The sequence below is a fragment of the Acromyrmex echinatior genome, chromosome 2, assembly GCF_024713525.1.
Source record: "Acromyrmex echinatior isolate Ae372 chromosome 2, ASM2471352v2, whole genome shotgun sequence".
Lineage (NCBI taxonomy): Eukaryota > Metazoa > Arthropoda > Insecta > Hymenoptera > Formicidae > Acromyrmex > Acromyrmex echinatior.
Genome location: NC_141853.1, coordinates 15,441,586 through 15,460,238, shown reverse-complemented (window position 1 = coordinate 15,460,238; position 18,653 = coordinate 15,441,586). Strand labels below are relative to the sequence as shown.

General features: G+C 33.1%; 1 long non-coding RNA gene across 1 annotated transcript in view; it reads left to right on the top strand.

Annotated features, from left to right (window-relative positions):
- LOC105147173 (uncharacterized) overlaps positions 1–15,022 on the top strand; it is a 90,729-nt gene extending 75,707 nt beyond the window's left edge. The window contains exons 3-4 of the long non-coding RNA XR_846280.2: positions 12,793–13,107; positions 13,794–15,022. This is a non-coding gene — a long non-coding RNA (uncharacterized LOC105147173). The remainder of the gene's footprint in view (positions 1–12,792; positions 13,108–13,793) is intronic.
- Positions 15,023–18,653: the final 3,631 nt, after the last annotated feature.

Here is an 18,653-nt window from a genome sequence, read left to right as displayed (position 1 = left end):
AGGAAAATTAAGCTCTCCTCCATCTCAACTTCTTCGCTGAACCCTTGATTACCGGAAAGACGCTTCTAAAGAACCAATAGACAGGACAATTCTACAAATTCTCAATTTCCGGGATTCTTCACAAGCATGCCGACTTTTCAAGAGATTTCTTCTGCAAATAAGCAGGACTTGTGCAAAGGGGTAGCTCACCGAACAAAAGGCTGTTTCATATATCAGGCAGCAGACAAAGCGACCCACCTGAAGTTGAATCAAACAGACAAAGGGTTGAATTATATCTGTCACTTTTATTCTTGTTTACATCGTCTTTCATCTAACTCTCTTTCTAAATATTTTTACCTTACTTTTTTGAGTGATCCTCATCTCGAAATCGGTAGCGGAAACCGTAGCGTCATCCCTCCTGACTACGTAATGTTCGAATGAAAAAATGTTCTCGCGCGAAAATTCTCACGACAGAAAATTATTCAGCGCGCGGCAACGAGGGATAATCGGGTGGAATTAATGGGGCGGACAAATTACGCGACAAGTTTTCAAGATTCCGCTGCAGGATTCTCTTTAGTATCGCGAGACAGGGACGTAGCTAGGAATTAATTTTTGGGATGCAGATATAAAATTGTATTTTGTCAATGTAATGAATACGAGTACAAGTATTTATTATTGGATAAAATTTATGTATGTTCTGTATATAAAATAATAATATTTTTTATACGCATTGCGGTATACGAAATAATAATATTTAATTACATTTATATATATTTTTTGTCCTTTTAATTTTTATATGCTAACAATAAAACATAAAATTGCAGTCGTCTAAGAATGTATGTGCACTTTTATATTTATTTATGCTACGCCCATGTTGCTTGATGTATGTAAATGCATCGCTCGTTCCCTTACCAAGAAGTAAGGAGCGACGAAAAAACTGATTGCCGAATAATTATGCATTCCACGATCGGATGCGCCCCTCTTTCGCTTCTTCAACTTCTTCTGAAGGATCTAAGGGTCGCGGAATTCTGAAACGGTTACCTGGAGAAAATCAGATCGAAAAGGGGTTGCTTTACCATTCATGATTTCTAAATTGTGCATTGTTATTAATCTTTCCGTTGCTCTCGTTCTTATTGCTATGCGAAAGAGCGCGTCTTGAATATTTTTTTATTTCAGTTCTTTCGGTATCATCGCATTGTGCATTCTATTTAAATGTGTATTTTTCTTTTATATTTTAACATTACAGATCAATTTTTTAATACGTAAGGTATGAGATGCTCGCACGAGATTTAGATGTATTTCCATTTTAGTATTGTCGAAATAAATGATATGTTAAAAATAAAGTTTATAATGATAGCTGAGTGTAAATTTTAGCCGATCAGTCATGAATCGTACAAATCACATGTTCACGTGTCGTGTTCAACATTTATTAGAATCGTGCGTTCAATGAGAGACAACGTCTACTTCTACTTTTTTCGTCTCCCTTTAAAAATAAGGATCACGAAATATTGAGTTTGCAGGTAGGCGTTTCGTGGTGAAGATTCGGGATTGGGATCCAGGTCGAAAGGGAGAACGATCATTGTCGTCGTGCATTGTTCACATACGCGAGAGAGCCGCGTCTGAAATGGTATTAAACCTTGATTCTAACTCCCGGTATGATTCCAGAATGAAAAGGGAGTCTGTCGTGTGTCGCGCACTCATTTTCTCGATTTTTTTATCTCTCTCTTTTGGGCTCTCGGTACTTCGCTGAGTTGTCAAAAAGACAGGCCTACTACCTTCGAAATGTGAGTTACCCTGGTGATCCCGTCGGGAATCTTCTACACAAGGTGATCGTTTTGCTCGCACTCTGAATAAAGAGATAAATCGACTTATATTTTTACGAGAAAATAGTTATAATAGAAAATTGATGCCTAGAAATTAATTTGTAATGAATTATCTATATTTTATAAGTTTTGTGAATTAAATATGAAATATTTAAGATGTTATATGTATTAACATATAGAGTTTAATTAAGAATTTTAAGCACGACCGTATATGTGAACACATCAAATACGATAAAGGAAGCCAAGATCGGTCAAATTTTAGATATTACAAATAACACATTATATATTCTTTTTATTAAATCAATTTATTCTAAATATAATTGCGAGCCGAAATTTGACTGATCTTGATTTTCTTTATCGTATTTAATGTTATACGTATTATTTTTATAAAATTTATAACACTACATATGCTGAAAAAAAGTATTCCAAATTTAAATAAATTTTATTTGAATATTGCCAACTAAACATTTACTATAAATAAATATTTATTGAAATTTGGGCTATATATATTTTTTTTCTCAGTGTATACATTATGTATGTACACAGTATATATATATATATAATTTATTAATAACATTTTTACTCTAGAAATAATTATTTTTTCTTAAATTCAGTAATGTATAAATCGATACTTTTGAGTCACCCGTTATATTTAGATCGGGGCTTTTCATGTGCTCATCATAGAATAAGAGACGAGCGGTACGTATGCAGGTAGAAAAGTCGTTGAATGATATCGCGTAGAAAAAGAGTCCTGCCCTAAATATCCGTGATCGACGAGCGGGCTAAATTGAGACGACGAATACTCTATGCAGGTAAAACCGTTATTCTTCGCGGCAACCAGCTCACCGTCGGTGTTTTAGTGCTGGTTTAGGAGACATTTTTGGAGCATAAATCCTGACTAGTATCGTCTATCATTCGGTCAAAAAAAAAAAGGGAAAAAGAGATCAAATTTTGCGAAGAGATCAAATTTTCAAAAAAAAAGCGAAGAGAGATTTGAAACACGTCTTTCCTTCATGAGCTTTGATAAAAATATATTCGGAGCAGAATACAAAGAATTTTATAAATTACAAACTTTTTTCACGATCGAGAAACGTGAGTAGGGTTGTATCAAAGTTCTACGAAGTAAAAGCGTGTTAAGAGAAGCACAGTGAAGTCGTGTTACAGTAGTAGATATGGACCATATTGTTTTGATCACAACCGGTAATGATGGCTTCCACGGGATATCGGTGATCTTCAAATTTGAACCCAAAGGCAAGTTGGGAGTGGAGTAGCAGTCTCCAATACCGTCCCCTCGAATTTATGATCGGTATTGCGGTTTTATTACATCAGATCGAGATTGCATCAATGTATGCAACACAAAATAAATCCGATATATATGAGAGACACGTAAATCATAAGTATGTACCTCTCTATGGACGACGTTCGAATAATTGTATTTATAAATAATGATTGGCATTTAGTAAATGAAAAGAAAGGTTTACTTACATGTACACGCACGCATTAAAATAAAATTCTACGCACAACGATCTCGCAGGTTTGGACCCTCTGCTACTTTTTCGATGGGAACCAATAATGATGGCTTCTCGGGGTATCCATGATCTCTAAATTCGAGCCTGAGGGCAAGTAACGAGCGGGGTAGTAGTTCACGAAACTGCCTTCGGATTTATGATCGGCATCTTTCGATCTCGTTATATCAGATTATTAGAACCATATGATTATTCGGATATTTCAACTTTAAAGCAACATTCCACATATGAAGCATATACTAATATTTTCCGACGATGCAAACAAATGTATAGCAAAAGCTCATCAAAGAACATTTTATATATACCTGTATTCTCACATTTTCTTGTTTCTCTGTAAACAGTCGGGATATATTTATGCCTGAAAATCAAGATAATGTGAAAATCAATGATACTTAAACACGTTTCTAGTGTCTTAATTAAGGACGTGAGATACGAAGATCGACGAAGATCAGGGGCTACCAGGCCGGCCCATATTTTGTTCTGTCTGGACCCAAAGGGAGACGCAGGGATTTTGAGATAGTCGTGATCTCTAAATTCAACCCCGAAGGCAAGTAGCATACAGCAGGGTACTGATCCACGAGACCCTTGAATTTACGAGCAGTATTCAGAGGAAGGAGTCGCGTGGCGACTCTTCTCCTCGTTGGATTCTTTACCACCCAGCACACGGAGCTCTTTGAACCCTAATATAGTATTGAAACCTATTTCTTTATTAATCGCCTCTAGAAAGAGAAAAATAACGCAATAATTTAGAATGAAGATTTCCAAACGAGAATAAAACAGTTTTCTTCGACGCTTGAAGTGGTCAAATTAAAGTTTTGTAAATGAGCGGTACCTTTTGACTATTTCCGAAAGATTTAAGGCACGAAAGCGTGCGTCCGCGTTTAATAGACATTTCTATAATTCTTTGATAGATGGTATTGCCGTTATGTCTTTCGATAGCTTTTTTAATAGCGAGAAATAGTGAGAAATTTTCGATACAATAACACTTCATATTATATAAATACCTGACTTTTATTTTTGTGTTATGAAACTTTAATAAACTCTTATTTTTTAAAAATACTTTTATCTAAAATAGTTTATCAGGCATCACATTTTTGTTTCAACATTTTGATAATTTTTTTATACAATATTTAGTACATGGTAAAAAATTTTGTGTTAAATTTAACACATTTTACATGTTCCAAACGGTCCAGCCAAATTTTTGTCTTAATTTAGCATAAGATGAATATGTTAGAAAGTAATACAAATATTATGTAAAAAATTAAAACAAGAAAAAACTTGTGTTAAATTAACACAAGAAGCGTAATACTTTGACCATTTGACAAAAACAAATTTTATATTAAATTGACATATTTATAATGTTAAATTTTACTGAAATTAGATGCTATTTTTACATTTTTAGTTTAGCCGATTTAGTTTAGTCTCTGTGACATTAATTATTTAACATATGCATATAGATTTAACAGATATTTACTCTTACAAAGAGAAAATAACAAAAAATATCTGTTTACATATAAAATATGTAATTAGTTGTACAGAACATATTTCTTTAGTAAAATTAATATTTATAATATATTAAATGAACATACATTTTATTCATTTATTCTTAGAATTTACGTTTTAAAACTACATTAAGTTATTTATTTATACTTATCTATAAATTGTGTTATTTGAGCACTGAGAAATGTTAAATTTTAATTTAACACAAAATATTCAAATAACACAATCATATTATGTTAAAATTCAAATATGTCAAAAATTCAACACAAAAAATTTTTTTTTTTGGAAAACAATTTTTTTTGAAAAAATTATTTTAATTTTTTGAAGAATTTGCTTTAACATAAATACAAAATGTATTTTACTGTGTAATTTTTGTATTATTGCAATTATTACACAGAGAGAAAGAAAGAAAGAAAAAAGATTGCTTCATACTGAAAGAATATATCTACCAAGAAATGAACCATCTGATCAAGATGCACGCACGCGCAAAGGAAGGTATATCTCAATCTTTAATATCCATAACGATCTATCATGCGTGACGCGTATTGTGCACCCGTGCGTGTATTGTACTCGCGCGTGGATGAGCAAAGAAGCGCGAGAGCACGACGTCTGCTTTCTTGGGAGAGAGCATGAAATCTGTTTTTCGTCCCCGCGGGTCCGCGGTTCAAATTTCGTTGTGGTACACGTCGTTCCTTTCTGCGTCCTGTGCACACGAAGTGTCCATTTTCCAGGACTTCCGACAGAAAGGACACTCCCGTTGATTTTAATGGTTCCTCTCTCGAGGGAGAGTCGTGAGAGAGCTCTGAGATCGTGCCTCTCCTTTAATCTTTTTTTAAGCAGCCACTTTCAAAGCCTCGAGTACACTTCCGAATGCTGAAGGCGTCTCGAGGAGAGTCGTCGGCAGAAGATTGAGTCTGTCGACACGTTTCCCCTGATGAGAAAAAGAGAATGTCGTTGACATTTTATGAAGTTACGTCCTTTGCTTGTGCAAAGTCATGAATGCACTGTTTATAAAAGTGACAAATGGTATTTTACGCAATAAAAAAAAGGCAATAAAAAAGAATGTTAGAAAATCTCACATTTCTGCGAAATATAAACATGAATTTCGAAACGTTGGAATTATGTTATGAATACATTTTTCAACTAATCCTATTAAAACAGTTATCTTTTGACAGATTTTTTAAATACTGAAAGCAGAAACATTACGCGCTTTGTATTTTATATGCATCGATGTTTAGGCGTAACATGATATTTCTCTAAAGCCGATACGAAAATAAACGCTTTGCTTGTGCAACTGATTCGTTGAATTTTTTCTTTCAAATTCTTTGAACTAGGGAAATATCTGAAACGTACTACGTATTACGTAATTCTTTTATAAGCTGTTTATGGAAATAAAACATACATTCTTTCTACTATTTATTCAAAATGCTAATTTTATTTACATATGTTATCAAATATATCTATTATTTTTCATTATTTGTACAAATAATTAACAATGCAAATAAACTACATTAATTAATACACATAATTCACATTCTTTTTTTACATACAATTTTTTACATTCAAGAAATATATTAATTTATATCGTATAATATATTAATAAATTATTAATATATAAATATATTAATAAATTTATATATTTGTTAAATATATCAATAATATTAATAAAAAAATACATTAATATTTTTTTTAATATTGTTAATATCAAATAAATATATGGATTTATATAGTGTCAATATAATAATTTATATAATTTTTTATCTTGTAATATCACAAAATAATTTTATTTATAAAAATCTTTTGTCCTGGAAAATAAAAATTTACTTTGAACAGAAGTTAAATGAAAGTTGATATAACATCATCCAATAAAATACGTTCTTTTATATTCAAGTTAGAGATAATTTAAACGAAACTACTCTGATGTCGCATCAAAAGTTCAAATGATGCTTTTAAGCGTAGCATGGCGTAGCGAATGATTTGTTTTAATCTAACTGATTTTAATTGATCAAACTTCTTATATTTCGATGTATAGTTATAGCTATAAAAGATTCGCTTTACACTGGAGTTCCTTGATGAATCGCATTGATGATCGATGTTTAGCACGAATTAAGAAGCCGATTATGATCCTTTTGTTCAAAAACAGGTAGCCGTTTGGCTTTCGTTTTTCTTCCAACGGCCGACGTTAATTAGGAGTTAATTGTATTAATGGATGATCGGATGGTCGGCTACTACAAAGGTTTAACTTGATGGGCTTCAAGTATCTATTTTGGTTGAATATTTTGAGAGGAGAAGTGATTCCCTTCAATGTGAGGATGCGACTTATGGGAAGTATAACTTGTATAGAAGTAGCTTGTAACTTTTTAAATTACTAGTCGTAATTACGTAGAAAGAAATCAACTAAATGATATTTTTCAAACATCATTTCGAGGAAACATTAGAAATAAAAAATTTCACGATGGCATTGAATAAAATAATTATTTTAATGCTTGTGACATATTTAGCAATATTTTGCAATCAAGTTAAAAGATATAAAATAAGCAATTGATTTTTTAGTACTATTTATCTATTTAATTTTTCTCTTCAGATAAATTTCTTATATATTATACATACATATGTGAAATTATTATAAATAAAAGATATTCTAATGAATATATTTATAAATCGTGTTCGATATTTTTAGAAACACAGTTATTCTGATTTGTTTGATAGAATTTTGATTCAACCGTAAAAGTGTGTATTACGTTTGCATAATAAAGTAAAATTTCCCGCAGACATTCTTGCTCCCTAAAAGTAAAGACTTTTGAGCTACCCGAAAAACGGATGTTCGTTTCACGTGTACGTACTACCGGGGGACAAAGTAGATATGTATGTACATACGACCCACTTCATCCTAAATAAATCGAGCGACTTTTAGTAACCTTGGTCGACACAAATATTGTCGCATCAATTAAAGCCATTGTCCCAACGGTACTCAGCAATCACATCTTTTTTTCTTTCTTTCTCTCTCTCTTTCCCTCTTTGTTTGTATCCTAAAACATGGCGCTATGTTCAGAAAGAATTTTTCTTTATTATATTATATATATGTAGGCGTATGTGTTTTAAATAGAGATTTTAGTAATTAAATATAATAATTAAATGATTCTTTTTTATTATAAAATTATATACTATGTTAGCCTTATCCTTATATTTTAAACATTAATAATATACATTAATAATATATTAATGAATATAACATTTCATTGTATAAATACTATAAAAACAGAACTATAAATTAAAGAAATTAAGAAGCTTTATAAAAACAAGTAAATTAATCTTGGTTTATTTCCATAATAAGAAATAATTCTATGAACGATTGTAGCCAATGTTACGTATTAGGTGTTGGAATTAATTCGTAGCGTTTTACAAGTGATGGGAAGTACTTTCATTAATGTATTTTTTAATGCTCATGTGAAATAAATAACATTCTTTCATTAAAAAACGCTACGAATTAATTCCAACACCTAATACATTCTGAAAGAATTTGGCAACAGTTTGCGATTTTATCCTTAAAATCTTTTCGACAAAATTCTTTATTTCGATAAAATTTTATGGGACAATCCGTTTTATATTGAAAAAAGTTTTAGAAGTGGCGACGTAGTGAATTTTAGGCTTTACTGTATCATTCATTAAAAAATTAATGATATCACTTACTACATTTCTTGTTCCAATTAACCTAATTAAATTCAAAAAAGCTATTATATCCGCGTTAATATGTATGCCCTGTTATCTGGCTAATTTGGAATTAATTCCAATAAAAAGTCGATTTCAGTATTCGTGGGTCAACTAATCTCTCTCTTCTGCTTCGATGCCGAATAACAAACATGCCTCCCGAGTGTTTAATCGGAGCGACTCGAAAACATGAAATCGGGCCCCCCTTTCCGTAACTTTCTTTTTTTTTAAACTGCACGCGTTGGATGCGAGGCAGATGCGCCCCCGAGAGCGAACAGCTGTACGATTGTCCATTTCGTTTCCACGTCCAGTCGTTCATCCTCCGTAGGGCCCCCCAAAAGATACCGGGATAAGGATCGAAGGCTCTCCCGCGCGAGAGAAAAGAAGACGGCAAGAAATATGAAGATACGTCGACGGATAAAGATTGGGCCCCCAAAGTGGGGGGTCGGAGTGCTGGGCGGAGAGAGAGAGAGAGAGAGAAAGAGAGAGAGAGACAGGCGTCGGTGGCGGCGAGATTAGGAACGGGTGAACGGCGAAAAAGAACGAATCATGAAAGTGCCACGCGACCCACAACGGAAACATAATAAAAACTGATTGAGGATCCTTCGGAGCCGTCATCGAGGGGCAATAGCAGCGATTCGATGGCGACGACAGCGTCGATCACGGCGACGGCGATGTTGGCGGAACATCTGGCCCTCCTGGCTATCGGTAATAATCACAGTCGGAGCAGGAAATAAAATGTGCGTGCGTGATCCGTTTAACGGATATAATGTGTAACGATACACTCCAATTAGGTAGCCCTCGTTGAACTTTTTAATCATGCCGAGTTGTTCCCATGCAGTCGGCTCTGAGGATACGCAGTCGTATTGAAAGGCTGTGCTCCTTGAATCTTTTAGAAATAAAGAGTAATTAAGACTAACTGATTTATTTGTATGTGTCTAATTAGTAATAAGGCTTATAAATTTTATAAAACAAAGAAAAAAAATTTTTGGCTACGAGCCAAAAATTGTTATATAAAATAAACATGATAACAAAAAATGTAAAAACATAAAAGAAACAAAAATGTTTTAAGTTAAAAAATTGATTTATTTGTCTAAAAAAAAAAATGGTAAAAGACAATTAAGAAATTCGATCTTAATTTTACTGATCAATTTCTTTCACGAATATGGAGTTCATTTTTTCTGAAAAAAATTCCTAATGATGTTATATAAGCTCTATTAAAAACTGAGCAGCCATGAACGATATATGAACCTATTTTTTGTAAAGTTTGGAATTAATTTTATTAACAAATATATACCGATACGTTAATTCTTAAATTATAAGTGAGTAAAATAAAATTAATATTTGAAAGCGCAAGTAAATAGTAAAAAATTATTTGTTACTACTTGAAGTGATTTTATTTTATTAAGTTGAGGCTTAATTTTTTATGTATTAAACGTTAAAATTTCATGAGAATTGATAAATTTTTCTGACAATTATATTTTAAATTTGTTTCCCGCCAACATTCAGAGTTATGCTGAAGGGTATATGCTATGAAATTACTATATTGTATTGATTTTCGTTACTCGCAACTTTTTGGAATCAAAAATGCAGGCTAATTTGGATCGTGCGCAGCTACGTGGCGGCGTCGAAAAAAAGGGCTACAGCAAAATCGGCGAGTCATCGTCGGCGAATGGCCCTTTCGTATGGTCACGATCGAAAATACTCCGCCCATTCTGAGTGTCGGTACCGGACGGGCAAAGGGTTGCGTCAACAATGTGCGGCTCTCGACTTTCATTCGAGAAATCTGAAGGGAGAACTTTGTAAACGAGACTCGAACAAATAAGAGGTTCGCTCAAAAAAGCCCTGCAATCCCGTTGGCGTGAAAGTTCCGTTTGCAAATTCCCTCGTGGTATGTTTTCATAGCTATAACAATAACATTAACGATTTTATATTTATTGACACATTCGCAAAGATACCGGTTACTTGCTGTCACGAGCGATTTGTTGATTCATTACTTCGACATAATATGGGATGATCTACTGGGAATACCATACTTTCTATAAAAAGTCGGAATGTCGAAAGGCAGAAAAACTTAACAGAATCGATAGTTAGAGTTAATCGTTAATTCAATGTTCAGGAGTAGTTGTCTTATAAATATTATTACGATAAATAATGCAATAAAATTATTAAGCTTTTTATTCGAATCTAATAAAAATTATTTTTTGTATTCAGAAACTATTAAGCAATTGCGTTCTAATTTAATAATATTAAGTAATATTAATATTATTTAATATTTATAAACATATAATATATTGGATTCGAGAAAAAGTTCTGTGGAATTCTATTAGATCAAAATTATATAGAATATATTTGTTGCGAAATTTTCGACTATCTGACATGAAAACTTAAAGTTTCTCTTAAAAATTCGTTTTTAAAAAATGTTTTTTAATTCTATGATTCTTTTTGTTATCAAGTTACACGCGGATTAAATAAAGGAGCATTCTGATTGCTCATAACTCCGTTAAAAATTATTGTATCGTAATTAATAAAACAGATTCTTAAAGTTGGTACGTGGCTCTATCAAGTGGTGTAATTGCCAATTTTGAAAAAATTATAAAGTATATGTTATTGTATATAATGTATGTAATGTATGTATTAATAGAATATATGTACATTTGAGCTAAAATATGATACCACTCTTTTTTTTCATTGCGCAATGATTATAAGAATAGTAATATCACATTTTAAACTCAAATTTCTATATATTTTACATTTAAAAAATTAACATGGTATTATTCGTAGAGCAACATTTTAGCTTTAAGAATCTGTTTTTTTTTTAATTGCAGTACGATGACTTTTTAATGGAGTTATGAGCAATCAAAGTCATAATTTTTACTTAACTCGCGAATAACTCAAAAACAAAAAATCATTTTAAGAACATTTTGAAAAAAACTATTTTGTAAGGAAAACTCCAAACTTTCATATAATATATTTTCGCAATTTTTTTTTTGGCACGCGACAGATCCACAAAGTAAAAAGAAAAATTTCTCTTTTTTTCAGCTCATAGTTTTCTATGTATAAAAATTACAAAACTCCCAATTCAAAAAATATAATAATCATTTGAAAATAAAGATTTCAAACTTTAAAACCCTTTCGTTAAATTTAAATTTTGATCATTTTTAACGAAGATATTGTGTATATATAATTTTGAGCTAACAAAATATCTCAGAACTTTTCCTTCAACTCAATACATCTATATAAAATTAATATTATATTAATTCTTAAATTAAATAGATTTTTACAAATACTTGTAGAAATCCACTATCTTATCTCTGAGCTCTTAAGCTTTATATTATTGGAAAGAATATTTCATTAAGCGCAAAGTCCGACTATCGTTGATCAGATTTGCGGAAAGTCCATTTACAGATTATCCGAACGGTACGATTTTCGACAAGATTTCCGTCTATCTCGATCACAAAGTACACATTATTGGTTAAAGGGCGTTCATAATGGTTGCGTTGAATTCGGTAACCACAAAATCCTTCTGCGGTATTCATGGTACCTCCCAAGGACGGCTTCCATGATACTGTATGGACGGCAGCGAGGAGTTAGGAAAAAGTGGAGAATCGTAGGACCGTGAAATCGATTCACGGACCGATCGGGTTTTGCGATTTGCTCGCTTGACCGGCGACACGGTGACATCTGTGCCGATAGAGAGCCGATTTTCACGTATTACCGTCGCTGTTGGTCATCCGGCGAATCTTTATGGACATTAATGGGATTTCAGGACGAAAGAGAAGCCGTCCAGCTGTTCTTTCGTGGCGCGAGCAGAGTCATATGTCTTACGATATATGAAACGTTCATTTTCATAGGAGGAAAAATATATATGGGTAAAAACGGAATAAATTGTACATTGGTTTTGTAGAAAGAACCAACTGTCGATATTAAAATCTTTGGATCATTATCGCAAAATATTATAGGATATACTTACATAACGTTCTGTGGATACATCTTAATGAATAAATTAACTGTAGAAGCTTAATTACAAAAAGCTTAGCTTTAATTACAAAAAAGAATGTTATACGATTTATTTGCATCCCCGAAATGCAACAATTCTTTTTTTAATTGCGACACTTGCATAATTAGTTATATTTTAATATTTTTTTGCAAAGGAAAAATAATTCTAATTTCTAACGAAATACATAAGCCAAATTCCTATTTCGCCAAAATTCAAGTTTCTTTTCACGTAACATTAGTTTTCGTTGTATTTTCAGGTACGCGCGGGTATCGTTGAATCACTACGCATTCCACATGGATGTTCTTGAATCGCGGATTATGCGTTCGTGCGGGAGACAGCGGGGCACCCGGAGGAACCAAGGGTGCCAGCCTTGTCGCATTGTCCCGTGCGAGATGGCAATTTGTATGCTTTTGTGCTGGAACTAAGAGGACACGCCAGCTACGTTATCTGATGAGTGAGAAACTTTTCCTCGCCGACTACCACCAAGTTGCATTTGCGCAATAGCAAGTATCAGCTGCGTTTTGTGAAACGTTCGTAAAAAAATTACATATGTCTTACCTGGATTACAAAGGTTAGTTTCCGATAGTTTAAACATTAGGTTTTGTTTTAAATACATTTTTGTTTTAACTAAAAATTCGTTTTTACTTGAAGTCTTAATTCTAAAAGCAACTTTGCTGATGCTTGTAATATTGTTACTAAAAATAAGCGATATATATATATATATATTTGCTGATATTTAATGAGAAAAATGCAGTGAATATAATAATGACTATCAACATGTCTCCTATTTCGATTAATATTTACTCAGACAACATTAATCTCGAAACTATAATATTGTTATATATCTGCATTAAGATACACTATTTGTGTATACGGAAAGAAGTTAAGAAATACAGTTTCGTTGAAGTACCTTTGTTAAGTAGATACATATAGATCTGAAAATAATTTTGTTGAGCTATTAAAATGATTATTTAGAATGCTCAAACTGATTGCTGCAATGTTGAAATTGTTTGCGGCATTCCTCATCATGCTTGAATTTTTTACATAATTATTTTGATGGTTTAACAAAATTATTTTTGTGGATTTCCCGCGCGTATCTACTTAAATTTTTAGATACTTCAGTCAAATTGTTCTTTTTTTGGTAGGATTATTAATTTAAAAAACGTATATATTACGTATATATAACATAATTAAATATTCGCAAACAACTTAGATTGTTAGTGAACAACTTAACACACCGACAATTGAATTTGGCAGTTGGAGTGACGGACTACTCAATAAACGTATCCATACGCGGTTCAACGGAAGTCGTAGGAAGGAAGGGTCGAAAAAGAGTCTCTTTTAAAGAGGCCCTTTTTCGGGGAGCAACTCGATCCACCCACCCTTCAACCCTTTTTTTCCTTCATTGAATAAAGTAAATACTTTTATGCGGCTCGAGCATCGCTTGGTGGAGACGTTCCAACGGCAAACAGCGATCCATCGATTGTGGCCTTCATATAGGCATTGAAACTTTCTTTCTGCAGGGCTCAGGTATCCGATATCTTTCGATTTTTATCCTTCGTCCTCGCACATCTACATACATGAAAATTCACGCCTCCGCAAATCGCACGTCACGCGATTCTCTTCTCAGCTCTCACGCTACATTGTCCTGTCGGGTATATTCATCGATTAATTTTAAAAAAATTAATGAACAAGAAAATTAAAATTCATATGTACGATTTAATTATTCTATTAATTTTACAGATTTATTTTATTATAATGATCTCGATAAATTATCTGGTAATTTGACATATCTATGTTAGAGATCGATTTTTACAAGCCTATATAATACATAATTACTTTGGGTAACGTGAATTTAATTAGACGTATTATTTGCATGCAAAATAAATCAGAGTTTTTGAAGTGTGAATAAATTGGGCGATTCGTTTTGGGATAACATCGATATGGTATCCAGCGCAACGTGTATACATCTGATATATATATATAAAATAATTAATGCCTGTTATTTTCACGATGCGCACATATAATGGTAGCCATAAATATCGAATGTAATATCCTCGTTGACAGAAGCACAGCCGCATATTCGTGTTGATCGATTGATTCGACGTGTATTCGGTCGAAAGTAAGAGTATTCGCGCAAGTCGAGAGAGAAAACACGGCTTCGAGAAGAGGAGAAAAATTCCTTTTCTCGTTGGTCCACTTTTTCGCGTCATCGAGAGTGAGGAGACATACACGAAATGGGTTAGCGAATCACTGGAGAAAATGATAAATTTAACGTGTCGTGTCGTATTAATATCATCTAGGAAAATCGCAGAATCCGAGGCAATATTCGGCGGAAATGTAGGATATGCTGTGTGAATTAACAGTTTAATAAATATCCAAGTCTTTGTTTAAAACACAGAATGCTTCTGTTGGCGAGAATATATTGATATGTGTATGTACATATAAAATTTATAATACATGTGTATATTTATATCTCTTAAAAACATTACTTTATCTTTCGTAGCAGCGAACTCTAAAATTGACCATAAGATCCTAAGATCCTATCATTTAATCACCCCTTTAGATCTCGAGGAAAGTAGTTCGCGCAGAACGAAGATAGATAATAAGCAATTAAAAAATTATCGCGTCATTAATGTGTGTCAAATAGCCGTGAAGATGCTTAAAGATATCAAAAATTATTAGGCGGCTGCACCGCAAGCCTATATCGCGCATTATGCTATGACATTAAGTTTAGCAATTAGATTGCAGATGGATAATAGAAGGACAAATAATTTTCTTTGTGGTGATTTAAAAAAATATTTTAATATAATACATTTCTTCATGCACACACATCGATATGTTCAAAACTATTGAATGTTTCAAGATCACTCGATATTTATGCATAATACCTGATGCATAATAAAAAAATATTAAAAAATGAAAATGATTAATAAGAACTCTCGCTTGTCAGTATTTACGTCTTATAAAAAAAGGTGAAATAGGTGACGATAGTTGATGATAATAGATAAAAGAAACTATTATGTAGAAAGGCTTCTTAAATATCCCCGTAATGAAATTTTCTTTTTATTGGTGGTTACTATCTCATTAAGGCGAATCTTTGCCTTCTTTCCTAAAATTTGAAAAATAACGTTGCTAAATAAAAAAAAGTTTTTTATACATTACGGAATATCGAATTATTTAGTTCTACGAATAATAATGCATAAGAGGATCTGCTTTAAAATAAAAGCGTGAAGTAAAATTACAAAGTGAGATAAATATATTTTATATAAATAACAATCTACTCGTATAAATAAGAATCTACTAGATTAAATATAAGCAAAATATCTAATATCTTTGAATATTTTTTGAAATTTTGCTTTGAAACAAAGTATATAAGACATTTGTTGCATTTTATTCACATGACGAACTAAGATTGTGTGTATTATTCGAGATTATGTTTTATAAAGGCCATTGCACGTAAAAATTTTAGTTGTAACCTAAGTTTTCTAAAAAGCGATAAATTGACTGGCAACGAGGCAAGCGATAAGTCACATGACTATCTTCCCGTTGATTGGTTATAAGGATAAGGCGTTAATCGTAATCTTTCGATGGGAAAACTTACGATTATGATCACGGCTTTGAGATTTGGCACAGGTCTTACGATTACGACTTTATTTACAATGGCCGTAAGGCATACAGGAAGAATATCGTTTAGCCGTTTTCTATATCGATGAAATAATCGCCAATAAAAAAAAATATGTCTCACTAAGAAAACATGTTTTTGACGGTGAATTCCGAAATCAAGATGCGACATGGCTCATCTTGCATAAAATATCCAAGGATCCGCGATGCCTTCGGATCAACGCCACTCCGAAAAAAGGATCCACAGGAACGAAAGAGTCGATCGATAACACCCATGCCTCTTTCTCCCCTCCTTGCTCTCTGTCTCTCTCCACCATCCGCCGAAAATTACGAGGATCCGGCTCGCTCCGGTTGCGTCAATGACCAAAGTTGGCCGGCCCGGGTCCAAGCTTTGGGCCCCGACGCAGTTCGAGCAGCCCGCGCCGGAGGCTCGCGCTGCCGCGTTCGTATTTATATAAGTGATTTTTTATTCATGCAGCTTTTTGTTCGAGAATTCCAAGAGAGGGTATCCCGTACTAGCCGATCGGCGTTACCCACCCCTCTCGTCCTCTCTGCCCTCCGATGCCACCGTCCGTCGTCCATCGTCTCCGTCGACGAGCTCGCGCGTGGAAGTGCGTGCGTGTATGTGAGGGGGCACCTGTAGTTTTTCATATACACCTGCTCCCATCGGCTTGAGTGTCTTTCTGGTATAGTTTCGGCATTTCTTCTCGCCGTGGGGATACATACATTCGGTGAGGAAGAAGTCGGTTATGGGACGCGTGCCCGGTGCAAGCTGATTGGTCGACCCGTTAAGAGAATACCGCCGAAGATATCAGCCGCGCACGCCCTGATGAAATATTTTCGCCGATTCTCCTCTCTACCTCTCCCTTTATTTCTCTGTTCTGCCGCTTTTTTTTCTTCCCCTCGCTTTGATGGATTGTAATGTCCGTCGATACTTCCGTTCGCGCCGCCTCTACCGCCGGATAATCATATATATGTTATACAGAGGGAGAATTTGCGCGCGAGGCTCTTTGCGGTCAGAATCTAACAAAATAAGATAGTCTAGAGAAAATTCTCGGAAACATGCAGAAATTGCGGGATCGATTATATTTCACCCATCATCAAGTACAGCCGATACAACCAATAATTACATACAATTTTATCTTATTTATTTTTACTATTTATGTTGGTGGATTATATTATTGCGAATGTAGCAGCTGTATATTTTAGTTATGTCAATTTCTGATATTTGCTTTGCTTCACCTTCAGATTCTTCTCGATTTCTTCTATGTTTCGTCAAAGATTGTATATAATAGCCTGTTAAATAGAATAAAATTGTCTTTAAAATATTTTTCGGATTAATGAGAGATTATCGAGACTCTTTAAGTATTTTATTATCTTTTTATGTAAAATATAAACATTTATCTTTATAATGATTCAAAATTAGTTTTATCTTTTATTTGACGAGATGTTAAAATTATCTGCTTATTGATGCGTGAATACATGTCTTTTGCGGTAAAAGGGTTAAAAAATCGTGGTATACGTGGTACTTCTCGTAAAATGTTGCCGCTCCTTTTTAAATTTAAGTCACGTACGGTTAGTACGTTGTTGTGAAACAACCGGCTGTTGCATAAAACGTGCCGTAACCATATGTTATTTTATCACATGATATCATTTCTATCGTTCTGCTTTGGTATTGGTTTTACTTGAATTTAATTAATGCGAAAATATGGGCGAAAATATCGACAAATACCGACGGAATGAATCAAATAAATGAAACGGGTGCGAATAAATTATCGAAAACGATTTGCACATACTTCTGATAAAAGCGAGATACAGTAAAAAATCATTGATGATCGATCACATGTTTATCAAGCTTGGCATTAATAAGGGCGGAGAATTTATTATTTAATGATAAAAGTTTCAGGAAACTTTTAAAACCATGTAAATGTTAAATATACAAAAATTAAGAGAATGAGATAATTCGTTAAATTTAAATCAATTTCTGGAAACTGCGTTATGTAAATTCCAACAAGTAAATTACAACGTGCAACAGACTGTAATATATTTTATCGCATTGATCTTTCATTAATGTTGGGTTTACCTTCTTCTAGTACTTTAGATATGTACTTTAGTTAATCTTTTTTAAGCAAATATCACGTCATAATGTAATTTAAGTTTGCCTGCTATTTATGTAATTGCATCAAAATCAATAATGAAAATATGAGTTCAACAAAAACTTCATTCTTAAATGTGTATTACATTATAATGAATATATTGTTTTATACATTGATTTCGATGGAAGTTATGCCTTATTATATTATTACTTTATCATCTTTGTCTTATGACATATTATCATGTGTGTGATAGAAAAAAAACTTGAGATTTAGAAAAATTAATTACTCGGTGTAATGTTACTTCTGTTACTTCACACTACAGTAATTTTAACACATTTTGTGACTTATCCTGATTTGATCTTAGCTTTAATGAAGTTTTCTTCCTTTTCTTCTTTCT